The sequence below is a fragment of the Aethalodelphis obliquidens genome, unplaced genomic scaffold, assembly GCF_003676395.1.
Source record: "Aethalodelphis obliquidens isolate GAN/ISIS:26980383/991018 unplaced genomic scaffold, ASM367639v1 scaffold81, whole genome shotgun sequence".
NCBI lineage: Eukaryota > Metazoa > Chordata > Mammalia > Artiodactyla > Delphinidae > Aethalodelphis > Aethalodelphis obliquidens.
Window position 1 is genome coordinate 5478957 of NW_020838025.1, and position 12656 is coordinate 5491612.

Genomic DNA, 12656 nt, shown 5'->3' on the forward strand with positions numbered 1-12656 from the left:
AAAAATAAATTTTAGTATTTGGAGATGCACTTGGGTGATAAAGCTGTAAAGAAAAGTAAAAAAATGATTAAAGTCACGATGATGGTTATTTTTAGGGAAGAGGGAAGGAGATGTGGGCTGTGCAGGAAGGGGCACACAGAGGACTTCTGGGATGGCTTCTGGGATGGGGCTGTTACCCATTTGAAGGAGTGTGGGAGCACCCATGCATGGGTTTCAGGAAGACACAGTGGAAATATGGTGGCTAGGGGTTTGACACACTCACACTTCTGTTCCCAGCACAGAATAGCTATGCAGCTCTCTTCATAAAATTAGAGTCTCAAACAAAGGAAACCTATTATATGTATATTTGACAAAATATGGGGTATTTTCTAACACCAACAGTTTTCCAATTCTTTGGACACCAATCAGGTGTCAAATAATTAAATTCAATTCTGATACTAAGTCCCTGGAGTTAGTGTCAGATTCTACAGATTTAAGGGTTCAATTCCCCAAGACTGCCCCTACTTGAGATACCAGTTGCAAACCCTGGCCACTCATACTTCTGACCAAATGGCTATAAGTTGCAAGTTCTCACCATCCCCTTCTTAGGCATGATAATTTGCTAGAATGACTCACAGAACTCGGGGAAAGAATTTACTTAATGTTTGCTAGTTTACTCTTAAGATATAACTCAGGAACAGCCAGATGGGAGAAGTGCTTAGGGCAAGGTCCAGGGGATGGGCACAGCTTCCACTCCATCTCTGGCTGGACCACCCTTCCAGTACCTTGATGTGCTCACCAACCGAGATGCTCATCAAATCTTGTTATTCAAGAGTTTTTATAAAGCTTAATGTCCAGCCTTCCTCCTACTTCCTGGAGGTCAGTGGGTGGGGCTAAATCTTCTAACCTTTGAATTTCTTTGTCTTTCTGGTGACCAGCTCTATCCCGAGGCTCTCTAGGGGCCTCACCCTAAGTCACTGCATCAGCACAAGCTCAGGTGTGACCAAAAGGGGTTCATTATGAATAACAAAAACATTCCTATCACTCAGGAAATTCCAAGCGTTTTAGGAGCCCAGAAATCAGGCACAAAGACCAAATATATTTCTTATTATACCACACAGAGGAAAAATCTGAAAGGGGAAATATGTTAGATGTAATAGAGACTCGACTGGCATGACAATCAGTTCAAGGGACTCTGGGCCTCCCCCAAGGCTGTCTATACATTTTGTTCTCTTCCTTTCTTCCATCTCCTATCTCTGCATCACCTGGCGCGTTGACCTCATTTATTACAGATGACAGTGTGTGGGCAGAAATGCATAGTGTCAAATAATCCCTCAATTAAATGATTTATCATCCCAGCTTAGTGATCCCAGAGGAAAGACTCATCTCTCCTAGTGTCCATAAATAAAATCCCAGGGAAGGGCCATATTGCCTTGCTTGGGTCAAAAGACCAACTTGCTGTGGCCCTGGAGTTAGGGTATTTTGACTGTCTGGTGTGGAAGGAAAATAGAAATGGAGTCAATATTGCCAAGAGAACTCTCTAAAATGGAGCCAGGAAGCCATTGAAAAAGTATGACTCGTGCCTGTCTCAACCTGTATGGAATTTGACCTTTTGACCATGTACTGTCCTACTCCAGATACTTATCGGACACTTACTCTAAAATAACTCATGATGGCCTATCTACTTATCGAACCCCTACCCTAAAATTAGTTGTGATTCCGTAAGGACAAATATGTCCTGACTTGCATCAGAGTTGATCACAATCCTCTCTGGGTAACTTTAACCACCTTGTGGTTTTTGTCTTTATAAGTCCTTGACTTTTTCTCTTCCCTAGAACCCTCTTTCAGTTTTATTTGAATCTGTGTCTTCTGAATTATAATTCTTAAGACCTCAGATGAGGCTGGTTGTTCTTTTAGGCCTTGATACTGGGCGTGGGTCATATGTTTACACAAGGGGTGGTTGGGACTGCCCAAACCCACCAGAATCCCATGGAATGCTAGAGGGTAGTTCCCCAAGCAGAGAGAAGAGGAATTCCAGGTGGCTAAGACAATCATACATGTTTGCTAGAAGTTTTGATGGAAACCCCACATAGTGGTACTATGTGCCTAGGATAGAGAGAGAGATATAGAAAGTAGACAGCAGGGTGAGGCTTCTCCAAAGGTCAGCTGCAGTTGGAACTCATTGGTCCCTGGAAAAAGACATGTGTGTTCAGTGGAAGGATGCAGAAAACTAGAACAGATGCTGAGGGGTCTGCCTTGACCATCTACCTTGACTCATTTCCATCTCTCATCCAGACTCTAGGAAAATCCTTGACCATCCCAGCCTGGGAGTATTCTCCAGAGGCAGAGATGCAGAGCTGTGTGGCAGAAAGAGCACTGGACTAGAAGTCAGGACCTTGAGTCCCAGGTTTGCCCCTGACTTGATCAAGTTCACTCCCTTCTCAATAAACACGGCGTTAGACCAGACCATAGTTAAGCAGAATATGGTAAAAAGCAAGGACAGGGCTGGGGCTGGGGAGAAACAGAAGGAAAAACACCTTCAAGGAGTTGGATACATTTACTATCACAAAGTTATTGTATTATAAATCTATAACTTCATTGAAAAGTAAAAACGATAGAATGGAAATATATTTTGTGTTATTTTATCTTAACCCTGTAAAAGGAGAATAATCTCTTGTATCTCTTCATTTCTTTAGTGAGAAAAGTACAAGCTACTTTCCCTTATGGACCAGGATGGAAAACAGCTTTGTGGACTCCTGGGGGGAGTTTTCCTTTAAGAGGATACATATCATTTAAGCCACACCAGACACGTAAGTAAAGGGTGAGTAGCCTAGACTGCCTAGGGAAAGGCAATATAAAGAGACCCTTTAGGGGCTTCCCTGGTGGCGCAGTGGTTGAGAGTCTGCCTGCCGATGCAGGGGACATGGGTTCGTGCCCCGGTCCGGGAAGATCCCACATGCCGCGGGGCGGCTGGGCCCATGAGCCATGGCCGCTGAGCCTGCGCATCCGGAGCCTATGCTCCGCGACGGGAGAGGCCACAACAGTGAGAGGCTCGCGTACCGCAAAAAAAAAAAAAAAAAAAAAAAGAGACCCTTTATGTTTGGGAAGTTGGGGGGCACCTTGCCCCTTGGCCATCACTAGAGAGAAAGGATGGGAGGGAGTTCTGTGAACAGTGGAGTCCTTTCTGATTCAGAGCTTCAGGAACCAGCTCTGGGTATACAGAAACTAAAAGAGCTTAGCTGAAAGGGCAGCCACGTTGGGGGCCCTGGCAAAGCGGAGTGCTGAGGGAGGGCACTGTCCTCCGTGAAGAGCCCCTGTGGCTCCTTCAGGGACTGGCATCCTGAGGGCTCCTCACAGAAAGCATTTTAAGGTGAACCAACTGGTCTTCAACAGTGACACCATGTGGTCGAGAGATGTAAAGACAGCATTGGACCAATGGCCTTGCCCCTGGGGTTGAGGATGCCTGGTGAACCTGTGTCCAAACTTGAACGACTGGAGAGAGTGTGCACTTCAAAAGGGAGACACTGACGCTCTTGTTCTAGGCCAGGTGGGGCTACAGCGATTTTTTTCAGTATTGATACTTTGAGTTGTTGGAGCAATTCATACTGGTTACATACATTCTAAAACAAAGGTTATAAATAGACTTTACTTACATTTCTGAAAATCTATAACCACGTCAGTTTGACTTTTGCCGGTTTTGCTGGAGCCCTGAGCATCGCACTCCAGGCCACTGAACACAAGCTTTGTTTCGTTTCCTCTTTCACTGCAAGGTGTGCCAACTTGTTTTCTGAAAAGGGCGAAGAGGGAAGAGTGGAAGGACCCAGTTTTTGACTTTCAAACGGGACCCCTCTGGGGTCATTACATTTTCCTCTAAGGTAACTTTAGTGCAAGTGTCTACATTTTTCTATGGAACTGTTTAATGTTTTAAGAATCTCCTGGGAAAGTTATTCATGCTACTCACTACAGGCTTCTAGTTAAGAAATGTTTCATTTGATTTCTAGCTGAACACCACAGTATCGATTTCTCAAAGCATTTATAGATTTATTAGGAATATGACTGTGTAAACTAGTCAAATGGGTATAGACCATGTGGCTTGGAATGTCATACATTCAAACAATAGGGAGCGTGTGAGCCCCACCATGTGTCAGGTGGGGCTGGGCATGGAAGTCCCACCATGTTTGGGGGCTTGGAAGGTAGACTGGTACAGAGCAAAACATAGCCTCTCCATCAGGGAGCCTGCTTGGCAGGAAGCAAGCACAGGAAGGGCAGAGAGGAGGAAGATCCGAGCCAGTGTCAGTTGCCACCGCTGATATTGAGAGGCATAGATAGACAGATGCCAACAACCAAACACAGAACCAGCTCTTGAAATCAGTCATTCGCACGGGAGGCAGTGTTGCTCTGAAGTTAGGTGTGTCAAGTGCTGGATTTGAATCTCAGTTCCACCCCTTAGCAGCTGTGTGATCTCGGGCATGTCACTGAGTCCCAAGTGCCTCAGTTTCCTGTGAATTGGAGAGAACACCCACCTCCAGGGAGGTTTTCATCAGAGAATACTGGCAAAGTGTAATGACGAGTAAAACTGCTCTATAAATCGAGCTTTACTGTAATAATGATAGTGAGTCCAAAATTTGTAGACCAATCAGATCTTCGATGTATTTTCGTTATGTTCAAATCAAGAGTTGATCCATTTAATCAAGAGTTGTGGGTTTAGACCAGATTAGATTCATCATATTTCTCTAACTCTTTGGATCTCAACCTTGGCTGCATATTAGACTCACCTGGGGTTTTTTTAACCTACTGATGCTCAGACGTCAACCCCACAGAGTCTGATGCAGTTGATCTGGAGTGTGCCTCGGGCTTCAGGATTTTCAGTCATGAACGGATGTGCAGCCAGGGTTGGGACCCACTAGTCTAACCGATTATGAAGAGTGAGCAGATCTGTCCTTGGGTCACAGGCAACCAGGGAAGTTGTTGATGTCTTTCTCCTTATATATCCACATTCTGAGCTAGGAGTTGTCTTGGAAACAAGCAGTGGGAGAGGGTGCTAAAAAACTGGCACTAAAAATTGACTGAAGTACCAAATAATTCTATCCCCATGAGGCTTTTGTGAGTCCTTTTGGTACCAGGGCACGTTCCTCAACCAGCAGCTCTGGGATGCGTGGAACAGCTGTAGTTAGAAAGATGGATTCCGGGGGCAGCTCTGCCCTAGCCCGGCCAAGAGAGTATGGGCAAGTCAGTGTGCCTGTGCCATCTTGGCTTGGTTATCTGTGTGTTTATGAGATGAAAATGTTCTTCTGCAAACCCCACAGAGCTGTTCTTAGGTCACTGAGATGATGTCGAGAAAATACTTTGTAAATCATAAAATACTATAGGAATGAAATCAAATAGCCAGTAGAGATTAGACATTGCATTTTATGAGACTGTAAAAAAATTGTAAGTTATGGCTTCTGCTGTCCTGAGCTAAGTTTTCCACCACACTGTAGCAAAGTTGTGATCATTGAGACCATTTTACAAAGCAATTCTATATGCAGGATTTCACAAAAGCAATACTGCAGTGCACTCTATTTTCTATCCTAATCAGTAACTTATCATGATAAACCTTTTGCAAAACACTATCTAGGGAGTGGGCCTGCCTGGTAAAATGACTCCTTTTTGTGCAGAAAAATAATTACTGTAATGAGTTTCTGTTATGCAATTATAAAGCACAAGGGTCCATGCAATTTTACTGAGGATGAAAAGTAACCAGCATTCAAATTAAGGGTCTAATTTGTTATGTAAATCGAGTGGGTTTTTTGTTTTGGTTTGGTTTTGGGTTTTTAGGGGTTTTTTTAGCAGAATTATTTCCTTCCAGTTTATGGTGACTTTAGAAAACATTTCTTTTGTTAAAGAACAACATGTAACTGACTACATTTTAAAGATCTTATTGGCTTTTTTCAGCGATTCATGAATCTGGCAGTATCCTATCTAGCAGATAGAAAGGAGCTCCAATTAGTTGTACAGTTCAAAGGGGTTTTATAGACCAATGTGAGCAGGAACAAGGAGGTTACACTGGACAAAAGCAGATTGGTTATTGCAAGGCTATTTCCTTACAGAGAGCAAAGGGAAGCTTCAGAGCAGGGCCAGGTACCTCGTGCCGAGCAGGTGAGCAGTGATTGGTTGATGTAGACCTTCCTTTTCTGGGAGAGCCCAGCATAGAAACTTAGCTAAAGTTTTGGTTTGCTGACATGGAAGCAAACTCCATCTTGGGCCCAGTCTGGCTACTTTAACACTTTCCTAAGTCTGATTGGGACTGTCTAGCATTTGCGTGTTATTGTGTGTTCTTATGGGGTTACGTGTGTTGTGCTGAACAGCTGGATGTAGAGGTGGAGTTTGTTTTTAGGGACCATAGGGAAAACCTGCAGGCTGATCTCCATCTCACGCTGCAGGAAAAAGGTTATATGAAAAAGGCAGCTGCCCATCTAAGGAAAGGTCAAAGGTATATTTAGAGGCAGGCTAGAGCACAGACTCCTTCTAGAGTCACATTACCTTGTTTGAATCCCGTTTTAATTCTTACCTGCTGTGTGACTTCGGGCAAGTAATTTAACCTCTTTGTGCCTCAGTTTCCTCTTCCATCAAATAGAGATAATAAAAGTACCTAAAACTCATTAAATTTTTATGAGAATTAAATGAGTTAATATTGATAAAATGCTTAAAACAGCTGGAACATTGTAAGCATCCTATAAGTGCTAAATAAAATATACTTTTTAACCCACTATTATATCATCTGTAATTTACTTTAAGATGCGTCAGTATAGGCAGACTCCATGAGTTAACTTAACTTTAACTGACAGCTTAGTGGTGAGAAATGAACAATGAAATATCCAATTTGAGAGTCCACACTCCAAGGGAGGTTAGAGCAGAGCTTCATTATGTAAATCAGTACCAGGAGGTAAGCTGTTTGATTTAGTGTTAAGAAGAAAAAAATAGCAAATGATGACAACAGCAAACAAGCAACTTATTGAATAATGTGCTTTGTACAATGTCATTTACTTAATACATTCATTCATTCAAAAAATATTTATTAAGAATCAACTATGTGCCAAGCACAGGGAAAGGTACTGGATATATAACATTTGTCTAAGATGGATGGGAAGCCTGCACAGTGGGCTCTAAGACGAGACCTGAAGGATGGGATGGTGCCCATGAGCCAGGACAGGTGAGGACAGAGTTCCAGGCAGTAGGAACAGCAAGGACAGGACCTGGGGGCAGGACACACTCTGCAGTTTGGGGCAACTGGAAGGCAGTTTGGGTGGTTGGATAGTGGAAGGCAAGAGGATGGCCAGCAAGGGATGCTCCTCTGGGCACGTTTCACTTGACCTCTCCAAGGCACTGGACCTACTGAACCTTGAAATTGTCTCCTCTTGATTTCCATGTTGCATCTACTCCTTGGTTTTCTCCCAGCTTAGGTGGATTGAATAGTGTCCCCCCTACCACCCCAAATTCATGTTTACCTAGAACCTCAGAATGTGACCTTATTTGGAAATAGGGTCTTTGCAGATGTAATTAGTTAAGATGGTTAGTTAGATGGATTAAGATAGGCCCTAATCCAATGATTAGTATTCTTATAAGAAGTCCGTGTGAAGACACACAGAGAGATGAAGGCCATGTGATGACAGAAGCAGAGATTAGAGTGATGCAGCTCAAACCAAGGATTGCCAATGATTGACAGCAACCACCAAAGCTGGGAGATCAGCATGGAACAGATTCTGCCTCAGAAACTCGTACTAGTCTCTTAGGATGCTTTGAATTTCTGTGATGTCTGTTGTATCTTCTCCTTTTTCATTTCTAATTTTATTGATTTGAGTCCTCTCCCTCTTTTTTTTGATGAGTCTGGCTAATGGTTTATCAATTTTGTTTGTCTTCTCAAAGAACCAGCTTTTAATTGTATTGATCTTTGCTACTGTTTCCTTTGTTTCTATTTCATTTATTTCTGCTCTGATCTTTATGATTTCTTTCCTTCTGCTAACTTTGGGTTTTGTTTGTTCTTCCTTCTCTAGTTCCTTTAGGTGTAAGATTAGATCATTTATTTGAGATTTTTCTTGCTTCTTGAGGTAGGCTTGTAGAGCTATAAACTTCCCTCTTAGAACTGCTTTTGCTGCATCCCATAGGTTTTGGATCATCGTGTTTTCATTGTCCTTTGTCTCTAGGTATTTTTTGATTTCCTCTTTGATTTCTTCAGTGATCTCTTGGTTATTTAGTAATGTATTGCTTAGCCTCCATGTGTTTGTGTTTTCTACGTTTTTTCCCCTGTAATTAATTTCTAATCTCATAGCGTTGTGGTCAGAAAAGATGCTTGATATGATTTCAATTTTCTTAAATTTACTGAGGCTTGATTTGTGACCCAAGATGTGATCTATCCTGGAGAATGTTCCATGCACACTTGAGAAGGTAGTGTAATCTGCTGTTTTTGGATGGAATGTCCTATAAATATCAGTTAAATCTATCTGGTCTATTGTGTCATTTAAAGCTTCTGTTTCCTTATTTATTTTCATTTTGGACGATCTGTCCATTGGTGTAAGTGAGGTGTTGAAGTCCCCCGCTATTATTGTATTACTGTCGATTTCCTCTTTTAGAGCTGTTAGCAGTTGCCTTATGTATTGAGGTGCTCCTGTGTTGGGTGCATATATATTTATAATTGTTATATCTTCTTTCTGGATTGATCCCTTGATCATTATGTAGTGTCCTTCCTTGTCTCTTGTAGCATTCTTTATTTTAAAGTCTATTTTATCTGATATGAGTATTGCTACTCCAGCTTTCTTTTGTTTTCCATTTGCATGGAATATATTTTTCCATCCCCATGGAATATCTTTTTCCATCCCCTCACTTTCAGTCTGAATGTGTCCCTATGTCTGAAGTGGGTCTGTTGCAGACAGCATATATATGGGTCTTCTTTTTGTATCCATTCAGCAAGCCTGTGTCTTTTGGTTGGAGCCTTTAATCCCTTCACACTTAAGGTAATTATCGACATGTATGTTCCTATTACCATTTCTTAATTATTTGGGGTTTGTTTTTGTAAGTCCTTTTCTTCTCTTGTGTTTCCCACTTAGAGAAGTTCCTTTAGCATTTGTTGTAGAGCTGGTTTGGTGGTGCTGAATTCTCTTAGCTTTTGCCTGTCTGTAAAGCTTTTGATTTCTCCATCGAATCTGAATGAGATCCTTGCTGGGTAGAGTAATCTTGGTTGTAGGTTCTTTCCTTTCCTCACTTTAAGTATATCATGCCACTCCCTTCTGGCTTGCAGAGTTTCTGCTGAGAAATCAGCTGTTAACCTTATGGGAGTTCCCTTGTATGTTATTTGTCATTTTTCCCTTGCTGCTTTCAATAATTTTTCTTTGTCTTTACTTTTTGCCAATTTGATTACTATGTGTCTCGGCGTGTTTCTCCTTCGGTTTATCCTGTATGGGACTCTCTGTGCTTCCTGGACCTGGGTGGCTATTTCCTTTCCCATGTTAGGGAAGCTTTCGACTATAATCTCTTCAAATATTTTCTCTGGTCCTTTCTCTCTCTCTTCTCCTTCTGGGACCCCTATAATGCGAATGTTTTTGCTTTTAATGTTGTCCCAGAGGTCTCTTAGGCTGTCTTCACTTCTTTCCATTCTGTTTTCTTTATTCTGTTTTGCAGCTATGAATTCCACCATTCTGTCTTCCAGGTCACTTATCCATTCTTCTGCCTCAGTTATTCTGTTATTGATTCCTTCCAGTGTAGTTTCATTTCAGTTATTGTATTGTTTATCTCTGTTTGTTTGTTCTTTAATTCTTCTAAGTCTTTGTTAAACATTTCTTGCATCTTCTCGATCTTTGCCTCCATTCTTTTTCCGAGGTCCTGGATCATCTTCACTATCATTATTCTGAATTCTTTTCCTGGAAAGTTGCCTATCTCCACTTCATTTAGTTGATTTTCTGGGGTTTTATCTTGTTCCTTCATCTGGTACATAGCCCTCTGCCTTTTCATTTTGTCTATCTTTCTGTGAATGTGGTTTTTTTTCCACAGGCTGTAGGATTATAGTTCTTCTTGCTTCTGCTGTCTTCCCTCTGGTGGATGAGGCTATCTAAGAGGCTTGTGCAAGTCTCCTGATGGGAGGGACTGGTGGTGGGTAGAGCTGGGTGTTGCTCTGGTGGGCAGAGCTCAGTAAAACTTTAATCCGCTAGACTGCTGATGGGTGGGGCTGGGTTCCCTCCCTGTTGGTTGTTTGACCTGAGGCAAACCAACACTGGAGCCTACCTGGGCTCTTTGGTGGCGCTAATGGTGGACTCTGGGAGGGCTCACGCCAATGAGTACATCCCAAAACTTCTACTGCCAGTGCCCTTGTCCCATCGGTGAGCCATGGCCACCTCACCCCTCTGCAGGCGACCCTCCAACACTAGCAGGTAGGTCTGGTTCGGTCTGCCCTGGGGTCACTGCTCCTTCCCCTGGGTCCCAATGCGCACACTACTTTGTGTGTGCCCTTCAAGAGTGGAGTCTCTGTTTCCCCCAGTTCTGTCGAAGTCCTGCAACCAAATCCCAGTAGGCTTTAACGTCTGATTCTCTAGCCATTCCTCCTTCCGTTGCTGGACCGCCTGGTTGGGAAGCCTGACGTGAGGCTCAGAATCTTCACTCTAGTTGTGGACTTCTGTGGTATAATTGTTCTCCAGTCTGTGAGTCACCCACCCAGCAGTTATGGGATTTGATTTTACTGTGATTGCGCCCCTCCTACCATCTCATTGTGGCTTCTCCTTTGTCTTTGGATGTGGGGTATCTTTTTTGGTGAGTTCCAGTGTCTTCCTGTTGATGATTGTCCTGCAGCTAGTTCTGATTCTGGTGTTCTCGCAAGAGAGAGTGAGAGCACGTCCTTCCACCTCGCCATCTTGGTTCCAATTCTCCCAATGACATCAGCAAGATGAGCAGTCTGAAGTAATGTCGCCCGTCTTTGAACAGTCAAATTAGTTCTGCATGAACCCAGCTGCTGACGTGGAGCACAGAGAAAACTCTTAAATTGAAGTATAGTTGATTTAAAATATTGAGTTAGTTTCAGGTGTATCATAGATGACTCAAACATATAAAAAGCTGTTGAAATTTACTCATCATAAGATAAATGCAAATTAAAACTATACAGAGATATTATTTCTCACCTGCCAGATTGACAATAATTCAAAAATTTGACAATGCACTCTGCCAGCAAGGCTGTGGGGAAACAAGCGCTGTCAGACAATGCGAGTGATAATGCAAAATGGTAATACCCCTGGTGAAGGGAATTGGGCAATATCTAACAATAATAATTATGTATTTACCCAAAAAAAACCCTTCTAGGAAACTATCTTGATAGTAAACCTCGACAAATATGAAAGAATGCATGTACAATGTTCTTCATTACAATATTGTCTGTAATAGTAAGATACTGAAAACAATCCAAACAGCCACTAATAAATCAAACTGTGGTACAGCTACATGACGGAGCCTTATGCAGTCATAACAAAAAAATTTGAAAGATTTCTATAAACTGATATGGAGTGATTTCCAGGATGTATTGTTAAGCGAAAAGAAAATGAGGTGCATATGGTATATTACCATGTAAAAACTAAGGGAACATAAGGATATGTATATATATTTGCTTGTTTTTTCAAAAAGAAAGAAAGAAAGGAACACAGGAAGGATAAAACAGAGACTAAGGAAAATATCTGTTTATGAAGCTGGAGAGGTCAGCGTGGAGGAAGAATGAGAGTAATACTTCTTTGAGTATACTTTTTTATATTGCTCTGACTTTGGAACCAAGTAAAAGTTGTTCGTTAAAAAAATGTAATAAAAAGATTTTAAAAAGCAAACCCTAAAATTGACTATATAAAGAAGCAAATGAATCTCTGTACCAAATTATTATCAAGATTTTTTTTTGCAGTCCCTTTTGACCCCAGAACATGTCTCACTAAGGATTTACAGAGGACTGTGTTCAAAGTTACTTGAATTACTCTGCTCTGTACTAAACACAGTACCCCAATTACACATCCTTGAGGGCCTTATATTCTAAAGAAAAGAAGGATTGCAAAATATTTAAACTCTACTTCATAGATTTATGTTTGGTAGTAATATCAGAATTGTAATTCTAAAGTTGTTTTTTATATATTGTAGAATAAAGCAAAAAAGTAAGTATGCTAATGCTGTTAGGAACTAAGATTTTCAGTGCAATCACGTAGAATGTTTTTGGTCTTAGAAGATGCCTGTGGAAGTTTTTCCAATGAAGCTTCATGATGTCCGCAACATTCTTTTAAATGATTGAGAGAGAGAAAAAAAAAGAAGTACAGTGATAAACATAAAGCAAAGGGAGCAAACCATAAGCAACTGTGAATCTAGTTGAAGGATAAACAGTGACCTTTGTATAATTCTAATTTTTTCAATTTTTCTAAGTTCAAAATATTTCAAGATAAAAATGTTTAGGATAAGTAATATATCTTATTTGGCATTTTATAAAACACAGTTTGCTATTTAACTCTAATCAGAAACACATCTTTTATATCAGTAAAAGTAAGCTAAATTTTGCTTCAGTGAGAAGCAGCATCAAAGTATCAAGGGCTTAGGAAATCAAAAGTTTATTTCTTGCTCATGCTCTCTAACCATTACAGTTAACACAGAGGGTCTGTGCAAAAGGAGAATGGGAGTTACTGGGGCTCTCTCAC